Below are 16,293 nucleotides of genomic sequence, written 5' to 3' on the forward strand. Positions count from 1 at the left end.
CCTCTCTTCTCCCTGTTACCCCTCCCACTTCCCCTGTGGTAACTGTCAGTTTATTCTTAATTTGAATGTTTCTGGTTAAATTTTCCTTGCTTGTTTGTTTTGTTCATTAGGTTCCACTTATAGGTGAGATCATATGCTATTTGTCTTTTGCCACCTGGCTTATTTTACTTAGCATAATGCTCTCCAGATCAATCCATGCTGTTGCAAAGGGTAAGAGCTCCTTCTTTCTTTCTGCTGCATAGTATTCCATTGTATAAATGTATCATAGTTTTTTGATCCATTCACTTACTGATGGGCACTTAGGTTGCTTCCAGCACTTGGCTATTATAAATAGTGCTGCTGTGAATGTTGGGGTACATAGGTTACTAAAAGTTTTAAGACAAGTTTCAAATAACGGACTTTTGCTGGCTTATTAAACTATAATGGAAATGTAATTCTCCCTCTGGTGAGTCTTTCTCCTGCCCTACTTCCCTCATTTTTGCTTCCTGAGCCACCCCTTCTCCTTGCTCACTCTGATATCTTCAATTGCCTTCATGAGTACCTCTAGTAACCCTACCCACTACCACACACTGAACCCTTGACATTTAACCTCATGGAATAAAGTTTGTTTTTTTGTGCACTAATGACACAAAACCCCAGTAAGTTGTTTTTCAGTGTTTCTCAGAACCACATTATCCCTGAAAATATAGTGATTTATGTGCATTAATCCTCACAAAAAAAACCCATCAGATAAGAGACATTATTGAGGCAACTGAAGATTAAGAAGGCTAAGTACTTTGCCCAAGGCCACTGGTTAATAAGGAGTGAAATTTGAACTCAAATAACAATATATCACAGTTAATACAGTTAATTGACTATAATATATTACCCCCTCATTACTAGAAAGGTTCTGTCTCTGTTCTAATAACTAGGTTAATACTGCATATAGTAGCCCTAGCTAGAGATTAACAGTGTTCATTGTTATTTTTAATGCATGCAAGCACTTTGTAGGCTCTGCAAGCCCTATGGTTTACTTTTGTGATGAACTACATAATGTCCACCTCTCTGCATAAGCATTCATCTTCCCTTCCCTCTTCAAGTCAGGGTGGGCCATGGACTAGAGTTGATTAATGAAATGCCAGCAAAAGTGATATATGTCACTTCTAGAAAGAAGCAGTAAGTACCATTGGGTGGTACTCGTGCCCTTTCTACCTCTGTCACAGCAATATATGCTGTTCCGCACACTGAATTCTCTGTCCAGCTGGCTTCTGGAGTAAGGACAATAAGAGTGACAGAGCAGAGGCTGCAGCTTACCCTCAGTAAACATTTGTGGATGAGAAGGAAACCTTAGTTGTAGTAAGTTATTAAGATTTACTGGTTGTTACTTGGCTAATCGTGTTTGATTTTTTGCCTTGAGTCCTGTTTTTCACTTACTGATATCTAAAATGGTTTCAAATGGCTAAGAAACTTTTCTCTCATATACTATTAAAAGATGAAAAGATAAATGTTTTAGAAACAGTGTAAAAGCTGTATTTTTGTCACAGTGTGACTGAGGCCCGAGGAAAACAATGCTTAACATTGACAGTCCTTTTTTTGTGTTGTCTCCAGCAACCACTTTATAAAGGCACCTATACAAAATACAGCTGTCCCCCAAGAGGGTGTTTCACTCAAATATATTAGTTTGTTTATTCAGTAATTATTTTGTAAATGCTCACTAGATGCTAACAGATCAGGCACCCACTCCCAATCAATCTACCATGTGTTTGTGTCCCTGTGTTCCCTCTAATCATGTAGAAAACTCAACCTTCCCAATCTAACTCATACAAACTTTAAGTATTTTCTTTTCTTTAAGTATTTTCTAAAAGTCATTGTAATGACTTTTTTCACAATGAGAAAGTCAAGATGTTGACTTGACTAGGTACAGTTCCCAGTTATTCAACAAAGTGCTTGTCTGGGTGTAGTGTCAATTTTGCAGGTGTAATTAAAGTCCCTAATCAATTGACTCTAAGCAAGGATAACTGGGGAGGCCTGGCTTCATCATTTAAAGACTTTAAAAGTAGGGCTGTGGTTTCCTGGAAAGGAAGAACAAATCTCTTTTTCCATGTCACATATTGATTTGTGACATTTCTTTTTCTATGTCACATGTCACAAATGTCACATATTGTCCTGAAACTTATTTTACTCAACATAATATTTCTAAATGTATCCATATTAACATAAGTAACTCTAATTTTCTCCTTGTGATAATTTTCTAGCAGATGAATATACAAAAATCATTTATTTTCCTGCTTATGGGCATTTATGGGTTTCAATATTATTGCCTTTAGATAAAAACTTCCATAAACATTTTATACACATTTCCATATGAACACGTATAAGAGTTACTATAGTGTACATATCTACAAGTAGAAATGCTTTTTCAGCTTTACCAGATATTATCAAGTCACTCTACAAAGTTTTTAACAAGTTCACAGTTCTACCAGCAGTGTATAAGCAATGTTCTTATTCTACACTCTCACCAACATTCAGCATTTTCAGACTTTGAACCCTTGATCAAAATGATGGATATAAACCAAAATATTGTTTTTAAGTTTTATTTCATTTTCAGTGGGATTGAGCATTTTTTTTATATTATGCATTTGACTTTCTTCCTGTATGTATTGATTGCTCATTCCCTTTACGTATTTTTCCTTTGAGAATTTTGTGCTTTTCTAACTGATTTTTAAAATTCTTAATATGATTTGAATAATTAATTATTGCTTATAACCATTTTATATATATGTCCCTGATTTATTTTTCTCTACCCTACTAAAAGGAACATTTTAAAGAAGTTTCTGTTTTCAATGTACTCAAAATGATCACTGATTTTCTTCAGAATTTGTTTCTTGATTCCTACTAGGCCTTATCCTCTAATCTCCCCCCAATTCTGTGATCCCTAAGTATCTTTTCAATTAGTGTCCTTTACATAAACTTGGCCAAAAGCAATATACAAATTTAATGCAATCCTCATCAAAATCCCAATGACATTTTTTAAACTAAAAAAAAAATCAGATTTTTATGGAACCACAAAAGACCCCAAATACCTAAAGCAATCCAGAGAAAAAAATAACAAAGCCAACACTCCATGACTTCAAATTGTATTACAAAGTTACAATAACCAAAACAGCATGGTATTGGGGAGAAACAGACATACAAAACATTGAAACAGAATTGGCCACCCAGAAATAAACCCACATGTGCATAGACAAATAATTTTTGATACAGGAGCCAAAAACATACAATAGCAAAAAGAAAGTCTCTCCAAAAATGGTGCTGGAAAGATTGGAAAGCCACATGCAAAAGAATTACTCTCAATTGCTACTTGCCACTGTACACAAAAATTAACTCAGAATGAATAAAAGCCCTAAATATAAAAAATGATAACAAAGGACTTCAGAGGCAGGATGGAGGCATGCAAGATACAAGATGGAGGCATAGGTAGACACACTGTGGCTCCACACAACCAAAAGAAAGACAACAATTTAAAAACTGACAGAAAATTGAACTGTATGGAAGTCCAACAACCAAGGAGTTAAAGAAGACATTCTTCCAGGCTGTTATGAGGGGCAGAGTCGGGCAGCTCATGGCAAAGTGGTGGCTGGCAGACCAGGTGGCCTCACTTTCACGTGCAAATAAACCAGGCAAAACTGGGGAGCAGGACAAACCACACAACCCAGGGTCCCAGCCCTAAGAAATAAAGCCTCAAACCACTGATTGAAAACACCTGTGGGGGTTGAGCTGCTGGGAGAAACTCCCAGGCTCACAGGAGAGTTCACTGGAGAGACCCACAGGGTTCTAGAACATACACAAGCCCACCCACTTGGGAAACAGCACCAGAAGGGCCCAATTTGCTTGTGGAAAGCAGGGGAAGGGCAGAGAGCGGAGCATGTGCCATTGCTACCTCTCAGACCCCTTCCCCACATATAGCGTCACAAAGCAGCCATGTTAGTTGTCCTGCTCTGGTGAACACCTAAGGCTCTGCCCTTTATACATAGCAGACACTCTGAGACAAAAAAAAAAAAAAAAAAAAAAGGCCCAAATGAAAGAATAGATTAAAGCTCCAGGAAAAATACAACTAAGCGATGAAGAGGTAGCCAACCTATCAGATACACAGTTCAAAATACTGGTAATCAGGATTCTCACAGAATTGGTTGAATTTGATCTCAAATTAGATGAAAAAATGAAGCCTATGCTAAGTGAAATAAAGGAAAATGTCCAGGGGACCAACAATGATGGGAAGGAAACTGGGACCCAAATCAATGGTATGAACCAGAAGGAAGAAAGAAACATCCAATCAGAAAAGAATAAAGAAACAAGAATTCAAAAAAAATGAGGAAAGGATTAGGAACCTCCAGGAAATCTTTAAATGTTCTAATAACCAAATTATAGGGGCACCAGAAGTAGAACAGGAAGAGCAACAAGTGGAAAAGTTATTTTAACAAATAATAAAGGAGAACATCCTTAATCTGGCAAAGGACATAGGCTTTCAGGAAGTCCAGGAAGCCCATAGAGTCCCAAAGCAGTTGGACCCAAGGAAGAACACACCAAGACACATCATCATTAAGTTACCCAGGTTTAAAGTTAAAGTGAGAATCTCAAAAGCAACAAGAGAAAAGGAGACAGTTATCTACAAAGGAGTTCTCATAAGACTGTCAGCTGATTTCTCAAAAGAAACCTTGCAGGTAAGAAAGGGCTAGAAAGAAGTATTCCAAGTCATAAAAGACAAGGACCTACATCCAAGATTGCTCTATCCAGCAAAGCTTGCATTCAGAATGGAAGGGAAGATAAAGTGCTTCCTAGATAAGGTCAAGTTAAAGGAGTTCATTATCACCCAGCCGTTATTATATGAAATGTTAAAGGGATTTATCTAAGAAAAAGAAGTTTAAAAATATACACAGTCAAGTGACAGCAAACTCACAATTATTAACAACCACGCCTAAAACAAAACAAAACAAACAACTAGAAAAGGAACAGAACCACAGAAACGGAGATCACATGGAGGGTTAGCAACAGGGGAGTGGGAGGAGGAGAGTGGGGAAGAGTACAGAGAATAAGTAGCATAGATGGTAGGTAGAAAATAGACACGGGAAGGGTAAGAATAGTATGGGGAATGTAGAAGTCAAAGAACTTATATATATGGCCCATGGACATGAACTAAAGTGGAGGAATGTGGGTGGGAGAGGGTGTGCAGGGTAGAGGCAAATAAAGGGGTAAAATAGAACAACTGTAATAGCAAAATCAATAAAATATATATATTTTTAAAATGATAACAGGGGAAGAAGGGGAAGGGTCATCAAGGAATATGTATAAAGGACCCATGGGCAAACACATTTTGGGGGAAGAATTGAATGTGGGAAGTGGGGGTGGATAGGGCAGGGGAGAGTAATGGGGGAAAATAGGGACAACTGTAATCGAGCAATAATAAAAAAGACAAAAAATAAATTGTGCAGAAAAAGCCATAAGTAATAAACTTAGTGACTTTCATCTTAGAGAGGAATTTGTGAATTTGGCCCCAAAGGCAAGGCAAGTAAAAGTAAAAATAAATGAATATCACACTAAAACTTTCCTTATAGCAAAAGAACCCAACAACAAAACAAAAAGACAACCAACTGAATAGGAGAAAATATTGACAAACACTTCAACAAAGGGTTAATATCTAAAATATATAAAGAACTCATACAATTTAAAAGCAACAAAAAATAATCTAATTTAAAAATGGGTAGAGGACCTGAACAGATACTTCTCCTATGAAGACATACAAATAGTCAACAGATACATGAAAAGATGCTTAAGTTCACTAGCTATTAGGGAAATGCAAATCAAAATTACAATGAGATACCACCTGATATTAGAATGACTATTATCAATACAACAAGTATTGATAACAAAGAAAGTGTTAGAGAGGTTGTAGAGAAAAAGGAACCATCATTCACTGCTGGTAGGAATATAAACTGGTACAGCCACCATGGAAAACTGTATGGAGGTTCCTCAAAAGATTAAAAATGGACTTGTCATATGACCTAGCAATTCCTCTTCTGGATATCTTCCTGAAAAATCTGAAAACATTTATTCATAAAGATATATGTACCATTGTGTTCGTTGTAGCATTATTCAATGAACAAGACATGAAAACAACCAAAGTGTACTTTGATAGATGATTGAATAAAAAAGATGTGGTACATATATATGATGGAACAAAAAATCAATAAGCCATAAGAAATCATGAAATACTGCTATTTGCAACAACATAGATGGATCTTGAGAATATCATGCTAAGCAAAATCAGTGAGATGGAAAAATTAAGAAACTGTATGACTTCATTCATATGTGGGATATAAAACTGAAAACAACAAATTTTTTAAAAGACAAAAAACCCCAAAAACTTCTTAGACATAGACAACAATGTGGTGGTTACCCAATACACTTAGTATATTTTCAGTGTCTAAAAACATTATTGCTTTCAAACTAATTAATTAATCCTAAAAGCACATTATGACTTTACTTTATCTGAAAAACAAAATCTAGGATGAAAAAATATTTCCACAATAACACAAAGACCTGCTTATTTTTTTAACAAATTTATCATCCTTCTTAAAAAATACAGAGAAGATAGCAGATATAACCTATAAATGAGGCTAACAACATATTTATATTTCTGTATTATATAAACTCATACACAATCACAAAGGACAGCCATGCATCTGGTGAGTACTTAAAAATAATGTTAATTATGAATATAATGTTAAATGGAAACATTTTCACATTATTTCTCATTAACACAAAACTCACTGCAGTTTTCTTTGAGTCCTTGCCTTTTGTGAAGCTGACTTTGAACAAGGAAGATAAATATACAATTAAAAGAAAATAGAATATAATGAAAAACTCCTGCGTTGTAATTCTAAAATCAGTTCTCAAAATTGGATAAATTGAAACCACTTGCAAAATGAGACTAGCCATAAGAAGTACAAAAAAATTGCAGAAGCTTATGAGGACAAGGCTGTTTTATTTAGTAGGATTTGCCCTTAGTCATTCAACCTTAAGAATAATGGTTGCTTTTGGAACCTCAGGGGTCAAGCTTTAAAAGCAAAAAAGTTTTTTTTCTTTCTTTCTGAGGCTAAAAAAAATTAAAGAGGCATAAGCCATTAATTTAAAGTTCTGTCTTATTAAAGAGTTCATCTGGCAAACTACAGAAGAGTGAAGCAAGGTTTTTAAATAGTTGTGTTCAGTCTTGCTGTCTACTGCTAAGTGAAACTGAATACTGATGTGTTTTTTCCTTCCACAAGAAAATCAGTGCTATGATAACTGATTCCAGGAAAATGAACTTCTCTGATCCCAAGGCAGGTAGGTAGCATCTATACACCTAGCAATTAATTTATTGTGTGTGTGAAAACATAGATTTAGCCATGGCTCTAATTCAGGATTTAATATAACACAGAATATAGCAAGATGTCTCACCATACAGTTTGTATTTGGCATTTCACTTAACCCCTTCTCAGATTTGTTTCTTCTGATCCACATGCCAAAAGTTCTGATAAACATGATGTTGTGTGGAAGTAATTTTGGAAATTAGGAGTAGAAGACTATCATACCTATCCTGAAGGTTTATTTTGCCAAGGCTGAAGTGTACTACTGCCAGAAATCCATATTGCCTCTTTCTGTCTTTGCCTATTGTCCTTACTGCACCTATTTGAGTTTATAATTGAGAGGAGTCCTGAATGCCAAGCTACAAGTCAGTAGGAAAAACTGATGAATTGAGACATTTTGATAAAACTGGGAAAAAAAGAATATATGATCCTTCATTCCATATATGGAATGTATTTTGCAAGTTGTTGACATCTAGTGTTGCTTATTGGCAGAGGAGGGAGTTTCAACTTCCACACCTTCCAGAACTGGAGCTTTAGATTATGAATTGCCCAAACATCCATGGCCATTTATTTCCTCCTGTGTCCACGTATCCATTCACTGAACAAGTAGACATTCAGCATCCAGCTGTGGCATAAAGTGGAAAGAGACACAGCATAGGCCCATCCTCAAAGATCAGCACTCTCAATGGAGAGCACCAAAAAGCATTAAGAATATACTGGCACAAGAGGAACACATTCCAAAAAAGATTCATAGAGGAGGAAAAAGCAGAAACTATTTATCAAGAGATGGTATGAGAGTGAGCAGAGGTGAAGTCAAAAGAATGAAGGAGCGCGTGAAGGGAAGAAAGTTTGGAACGTTCCAAGAGGTCAAGTTCAAATTGGCTAGAGCTCAGGTGATGCATCAGAGCATGTTCAACATGACATTTGGACAGGAACCACGAGTCAAGGAGGAAGGTCAGGACCTGGGGTAAATGTCATCAATTAGGAAGTTTTTTACCACAATAAAAGAATGAGGCCGAGATGTAGCCAAAATCATGAAATCCAAAGAAGGTATTATCTTTTGTTTTGATTTGTTTTCCTCCTTTAGGAAAGTAAATAAATAATAATCCAGACTCAAAATACTTAGAATAGGAAACTACCACCCACAATCTAACTCCAAATTAGATGTCGTTAGAAGGTTTCAATGGAAGTTACTAAGTTGAAGAAAAAACAATAATAAGGCAAGTTCATGATGAAGATAGTAACATAATAAGTGAAACCTAATCATTAAAAGGAATTTTTTTGTTTGTACTTATTGTTTCTTATATAATCAAACTCTAGAGGGCATAGTGAAAAGAGATGAAATAGCAAATAGGAAGGAATGGATGGTGAAAGAGGAAATAAATACAGTGATACAGCAAACAGGAAACAGAGTTGGATAAAAGGCTTACTGGAATTAGAGGGATAATGTCCAAAAATAACACCAGGGAAGGCATGTTCTTTCCGGTTTCACCAGAAAGTCAAAGTAAAGTTTTACTGAAATTAAGTGGGGATTGTAGGCACCTGGCCAGTTCCTCAATGGCGAGGGCAGGAGTTCCACAGAGAGGCTTCGGAAAATAGGCAGCATCCCATTTCTTCATGGAATAGAGCCACTTCTATGAAGATTGTTGGATGTCACATAGTTCTAGGGATCAAGGATAAACACTAACTTTCTTACTGAAATGTCACCACCCTTCCTGAAACTCATTTACATTTTGCTATACTACTTTTCCTAAGTGTCTTCTAATCTAATTTGGATGAAAACCATTAATGTGTTTAATGCTTTAATTAGTGCTCCAAGTGGTTTTTGTTTGTGTATGTTTTGGAGTAATTGGTCCATAAGGAAGAGCCTTTCTCTTGTTGCTTTCATTTGTTTTTTATTTTCTTTTTTAAAATTATTTAATTATTTTTAAGTACAGCATTCTGTCTATTACTCCCATCCCATCCCACTCCTCGTGCTCCCCCCTCCCTCCCATTTCCACCCTTCTCAGTTGTTGTCCATGTATCCTTTATATATGTTCCTCTAAATCCCTCCCCTATTTCCCCTGAAATTCCCTCCTTTCTGGAAAGCATTATGCTGAGTGAAATAAGCCAGGTGTTGAAGTTCAAATACCATATGATCTCACCTTTAACAGGAAGCTAAACAACAAAACAAACAAGCAAGCAAAATATAACCAAAGACATTGAAATAGAGAACAGGCTGACGGTGTTTTTTATTTTCTTGATAGAAGTTCCTTTACAAAAAGAGTGTGTACCTTACAGAACAATGTCAACTTCTGTAGGAATATTTGGTCACAGATAACACCTAACAGATAGCATCTGATATTATTCTTTTAAAACTGGTATATTTCTATTAATAGTAGAAGAAAAGAACAATATTAACAAAGATAAAAATTTGTCTTGTTAATCCCCCAAGTCACTTTATCTGATTAATCTTTAGTGAGAACAGGCAGTTGACTTAAAGCAAAAAAGATTGTCCTGAAAAGACTTCTTAGTTGAATAACAGTCTTTTAATTAAAATGAGGGATGTCTACGACTCTGTTGTTTCTAAGTGGTAGGAAGTGATGTCTATATACAGCGTTAAGTATTTAAGAGTTCAATGGCAAACTGGAAAGAAATAGAAAAAACTGGCAAATATCATGTCCTGGGTTGCATTCATTTTCTTAGTGAGGGTTCTATCTTTCCCCAATATATACTACAGCAAATTTTTAATCACAACTGGGGAAAGAAAAGCCATTATGATTTTTATAAAACATTTACTATCAGTTTTTGGTGCTTCTGAATTAGGATCTTCAAAACAAATACACTTATTATATTGCTGATCTAGATATATTAAATATATTTTTCATTTTTATCTTACAGTCTACATTTCAGAATGGTTTTACAAACTCCCAGCGGTACTTCAGGGCTGAGTACTTGGCAAAGTAGACATTGGTGGCTCATTATAGCAAACAAACTGTCATATGTGTAAGTCATTTCTAATAGAGTTAGGTGCATATATATTTAAGAAAAGAAGAATCTGTTCATTATTTTCTTCTTCAGGGTGGAGCACAACAGGATCTGCAATCAAATAAAATGCTGTACTGGAATAACATAAAGTGAAATATTTTCACAATGACTAAGAGAGTAAATATTTGTTTCTTTTTAAAGAGAAACCACCCATCTTCATTGGAAACATGGAGTAGTGATAGTGACATGCATCATTTGTTCTTTTCCTCTCCAGAAGCCTCTTCCTATCCTAACAAACAGTGTAGGCAGTGACAACTCAGTTCCTTTATGTGGCTTAACTGCATATCTTGGAATGCTTGCATAATTCCAACTACTGTTTTGGAATTACTCTAGAACAAGGTGGACTTTTAAGAGGAGTCCATTAAGAGTAAGGGAAGAACACCTTCCCTTAGCCCTGATACCTTAGGACTGTAATTTTGTCAATAAATATATGAAATGCTCAGAATGTTGTTGGAGAGCAGCCTGCTCCTCACATTCTGTTAATAGGAAGGGAACTCCAGTTTCACTCTCAGGAGAGAGCAAAGGAATAGCACTCTCCTTGCTAGCCTCATGCTTGTCCAACCAATAAATTTAGGGCAGAAGATCCTGTTCCTCTGAATCTTAGGCTGTCGCATCTTGTTTTTCCTCATACTGTCAACTTCATAGAAAGCTGGGGCTCACCAGTGTTTCCAACACCGTTTTCATTGTTGATGGATGTATAAACTAATTCAAATTGTTGGAGTATTTAAAATATGTATCTTTAACAATCATGAAGATATTATTTGTAGTGCAAAATTTGTGTATAATCCAAAAGTCCATTCATTGCAAATTTGCTGAAGAAATTTAGGTGTTTTTACATTGTGTACTTCTCTGCAACCATAAAAAAATGAGATAGGTCTCTCTGAACTGATATCAGTGATTACCAGAATATATCATTAAGTAAAATGGTATAGTATATGACTTTGGTTCCAAAAAAAGCCAGAAAAATAGAGGAAGGGAGAAATAAAGAAAGGGAGGAAGGGAGGCAGGAAAGAAGCAAAAGAAAGGTTATAAAATAATAAAAATGATACTTGTAAGGGTAGCTGGGAACAGGGCAGAGAAGATAAAAATGGAAAGAAATGTGTCACAATTTTATATAGTTAAAAATTTGAAACATAGCAATGTTTTATAATATTTTAGATTTAAAAATGAAATCAAATCAAAATGAAGAAAAACTTTAAACTATATATAAAGAGAGAAATAAATGAACCTAAATTTATTACAAATGGATAATATTGACTATGAAAAGAAAGCAAAAAGACAGCTTTTGAGTGCAGTGATTAATATACTATTGTTTGCAGATGACATGATAGTGTACATGGAAAATCCTATAGACTCCACCCCAAAACTGCTCAACCTAATAAATGAATTTGACAAAACAGTGGGATACAAAGTAAATATCCAGAAATCAAAGGCATTTTTACATACTAACAATGAAACAGCCAAAGCAGAAATCAAGAAAAAAATCCCATTCGATATAGCAAAAAGAAAAATAAAAAATCTGGGAATAAACCTAACCAAGGAGGTAAAAGACCTGTATGCAGAAAACTACACAACACTGAAGAAAGAAATCAAGGAAGACACAAACAAATGGAAACATATACCGTGTTCATGGACTGGAAGAATTAACATCATCAAAATGTCCATACTACCCAAAGCAATATACAGATTCAATGCAATACCTATTAAAGTACTGATGGCATATTTCACAGACATAGAACAAACACTTCAAAAATTTATATGGAACCATAAATGACCCTGAGTAGCAGCTGCAATTCTGAGAAAGAAGAACAAAGTAGGAGGGATCACAATACCTGATATCAAACTGTATTACAAGACCACTGTAATCAAAACAGCCTGGTACTGGCATAAAAACAGGCACATAGATCAAAGGAATAGAACAGAGAGCCCAGAAATAAACCCAAGTCTCTACAGTCAATTAATATTCAACAAAGCAGGCAATAACATAAAATGGAGTAAAGACAGTCTTTTCAACAAATGGTGTTTGGAGAACTGGACAGCTACTTGCAAAAAAATGAAACTTGAGCACCAACTTACAGCATATGCCAAAATAAATTCAAGATGGATAAAAGACTTAAATATAAGCTGTGACACCATTAAAGTCCTAGAGGAGAACATTGGCAGGAAAATCTCAGATATTTCACGCAGTAACATTTTTACTGATATGTCCCCTAGAGCAAGGGATATAAAGGAAAGAATAAACAAATGGGATCTCATCAAAATTAAAAGCTTCTGCATGGTTAGAGAAAACGGCATTGAAATAAAAAGAGAACCAACTGTATGGGAAAACATATTTGCCAATGATACATCAGACAAGGGTTTAATCTCCAAAATATACAAAGAACCTACACAACTCCACTACAAGACAAGCAACCCAATTAAAAAATGGGGAAAGGACTTGAACAGACACTTCTCCAAGGAGGACATAGAGAAGATCCAGAGACACATGAAAAGATGCCCAATATCTCTAGCTATCAGAGAGATGTAAATTAAAACCAAAGTGATATACCATTTTATACCAGTCAGAATGACTATCATAAATAAAACAACAAACAACAAATGTTGGAGAGGGTGTGGGGAAAAGGGGGCCCTATTTCAGTGTTGGGGATTGCACACTAGTACAACCACTATGGAAAAATGTATAGAATTTCCTCAGAAAACTAAAAATGGATCTGCCTTTTGACCCAGAAATTCCACTGCTAGGATTATATGCTAAGAACCCTGAAACACCAATCCAAAAGATAGTATGCACCCCAATATTCATAGCAGCACAATTTACAATAGCCAAGAGTTGGAAGCAACCTTGGTACCCATTAGTAAATGAATGGATCCAAAAACTATGGTACATTTACACAATGGAATTCTATGCAGCAGAAAGAAAGAAGGAGCTACTACCCTTTGCAACAGCATGGATGGAACTGGAAAGCATTATGCTGAGTGAAATAAGCCAGGCAGTGAAAGACAAATACTATATGATCTCATCTTTAACAGGAACCTAAACAACAAAACAAACAAACAAGCAAAATATAACCAAACACATTGAAATGCAGAACAAGCAGACAGTGACCAGAGGGGAGAGGGGAAAGAATTTCAGGGGAAAAGGGGAAGGATTCACAGGAACAAGTATAAAGGACACATGGACAAAAACTAACAAGGGTGGAAATGGGAGGGAGGTGGGGAGCGCTAGTGTGGGGTGGGCTGGGATGGGAGTGAAAAACAGAAAACTGTACTTGAGCAATAATTAAATAAAAAATATTTTTTAAAAAAGAAATAGAGACTTCCAGCCAAGATGGAGGCATAGGTGGAAACACTGTGACCCCTCCCACAAGTAAATTTAAAGACAGCGAAGTTTTAGTAACAAAAATGCAGCCAAAACAGTGAAAATTGAACTGTACAGAAGTCTGACAACAACGAACCACTCAGCCAGACTGGTAAGAGAGGGGGAGTCAGTGGCGGAGTGAGGTCGGGCAGGAAAGATCATTCAGTCCGACCTACCCTGGAGCAGAGGCAGAGGTGGTGGTAGATCCCAGGCAGGGGGTGGTAATAGGCAGACCCAGTGAGGGTGCGTGGCAGCTGGCTGACTGAGGTCACACATTCGCATGCAGATAAACCAAGGGAAGGAGGGGACAGTGAGACAGACCTCTCAGTTTAGGGCCCCAGCAATGGGAATTAGAGCCTGAAAGCACCAACTGGAAAGACTTTCTCGGGGTTGAGGGACCGGGAGAGGCTCACAGGCTCACAGAGATTTCATTGGAGAGACCCACAGGATCCTGGAGAGTACACAGGCCCACACACCCAGGAACCAGCACCAGAGGGGCCCAATTTGCTTGTGGGAAGCTGCAGAGGGAACAGAAATCTGAGAAAGAATGGAACTGAGCAAAGCGCCACTCCACCCACCCTGTTCTCCAACCCCGCCCCCACATACAGCATCACAACCCAGCGACTGGGTCACCCCGCCCTGGTGAACACCTAAGGCTCCGCCCCTCATACATAACAGGTGTGAACAGACCCAAAATTATGACTCAAGAACAGCTCAAAGCCCCAGAGCCTATAATTCTGTGACCAAGAAATAGCCAAACTTTCGGATGCACAGTTCAAAATACTGGTGATCAGGATGCTCACAGAATTGGTTGATTTTAGCCACAAATTAGAGGAACATATGAAGGCTAAACTGATTGAAATGAAGGGAAATGCACAGGAAACCAATAGTGATGGAAAGGAAACTGGGACTCAAATCAATGGAGTGGACCCAAAGGAAGAAAGAAACAACCAACAGAAAAGAAGGAAGAAACAAGAATTCAAAAAATGAGAAGAGGCTTAGGAACCTCCAGGACTTCTTTACACGTTCCAACATCCGAATTATAGGGGTACCAGAAGGGGAAGAGGAACAGCCATGAGTGGAAAACTTATTTGAACAAATAATAAAGGAGAACTTCCCCAATCTGGCAAAGGAAATAGACTTCCAGGAAATCCAGGAAGCTCAGAGAGTCCCAAAGAAGTTGGACCCAAGGAGGAACACACCAAGGCACATCATAATTACATTAGCCAAGATTAAAATGAAGGGGAGACTCCTAGAAGCAGCAAGAGATAAGGGGACAGTCACCTACCAAGGAGTACCCATCAGACTGTCAGCAGATTTCTCAAAAGAGACTTTACAGGCAAGAAGGGGCTGGAAAAAAGTATTCCAAGTAATGAAGTGCAAGGACCTACATCCAGGATTGCTCTATCCAGGAAAGGTTCCATTTAAAATGGAAGGGCAGATAAAATGCTTCTCAGATAAGGTCAAGTTCAAGGAGTTCATCATCACCAAGCCCTTATTATATGAAATGTTAAAGGGACTTATCTAAGAAAAAGAAGATGTAAAATATGAACAGTGAAAGGACAGCAAGCGCACAGTTATTAACAACCACACCTAAAACAAAAGCAAACTAAGAAGACAGCTAGATTGGGAGCAGAAACATAGAAATGAAGATCACATGGAGGTTAGCAACAGGGGAGTAGGAGGAGGAGAGAGGGGGAAAAGGTACAGAGAATAAGTAGCATAGACGGTAGGTAGAAAATAGACAGGGAGAGGGCAAGAGTAGTATGGGAAATATAGAATCTAAAGAAGTTGTGACACATGGACATGAACAAAAGGGGGGAATGGTGGGGGAGGGATGTGCAGGGTGGAGGGGAATGAAGGGGGTGAATGGGACAACTGTAATGGCATAACCAATAAAATATATTTAAAAAATGAAATAAAATAAAATAAACGCACAGAGGTTTTAAACATGACTTAGTAAGTTTGTTATTGGTGTAAATATTAGTAGTATAATTCTAAAACTATTGTTTATATGTGCATGTTTATAAAATAGGCTAAAGTTAACATGCAAATATAATAATGTCACTATAGTCAAAGTCAGTAATGTCACTGTTAGTTATAGATTAAAACAAACTAAAACAGTGGTAAGAAAACATTTTAATATGACACTGACTTAGAAATATCTTTATGAATTCATATGTTACAAAATATATATTTCCTAAAGCTTTATCCATTGAATGAGTGTAGAAGAAATGCCACTTCAATAACAATGAGCACATTATACCCAGAATTGTTTTCTAAATATTATTTTTGCTAAGAGCCTAGATCTCCTTGGAACTGATTCCACATGTGGTACAGAAAAAGTAGGAGAGCCTGGGGAGGCTTGCAGTTTCAGAGTGCAAGGGATTTCTCAGTGATTGATGGGGTCACACTGAAAGAACACAGGACCAGCTTGCAGGAGCTGCCAACAGCCAAAATAAACAACAATGTAAGGGTTGTAACAAACGTAAAAATAAAACTATTTTGTATGTCTATAGTGATACT

At 36.8% G+C, this 16,293-nt stretch overlaps 1 long non-coding RNA gene across 1 annotated transcript; it reads right to left on the bottom strand.

Annotated features, from left to right (window-relative positions):
- Nucleotides 1–270: 270 nt before the first annotated feature.
- Nucleotides 271–12,435, bottom strand: LOC118997052 (uncharacterized). Its single transcript, XR_005068597.1, has 3 exons — nt 12,424–12,435; nt 400–404; nt 271–365 (listed from the first exon to the last, which is right to left on the bottom strand). It is a non-coding gene; the product is annotated as an uncharacterized LOC118997052 (long non-coding RNA).
- Nucleotides 12,436–16,293: the final 3,858 nt, after the last annotated feature.

The sequence above is a fragment of the Sturnira hondurensis genome, unplaced genomic scaffold (assembly GCF_014824575.4).
Source record: "Sturnira hondurensis isolate 20B ecotype Veracruz unplaced genomic scaffold, ASM1482457v3 Scaffold0012467, whole genome shotgun sequence".
Taxonomy (NCBI): Eukaryota; Metazoa; Chordata; class Mammalia; order Chiroptera; family Phyllostomidae; genus Sturnira; species Sturnira hondurensis.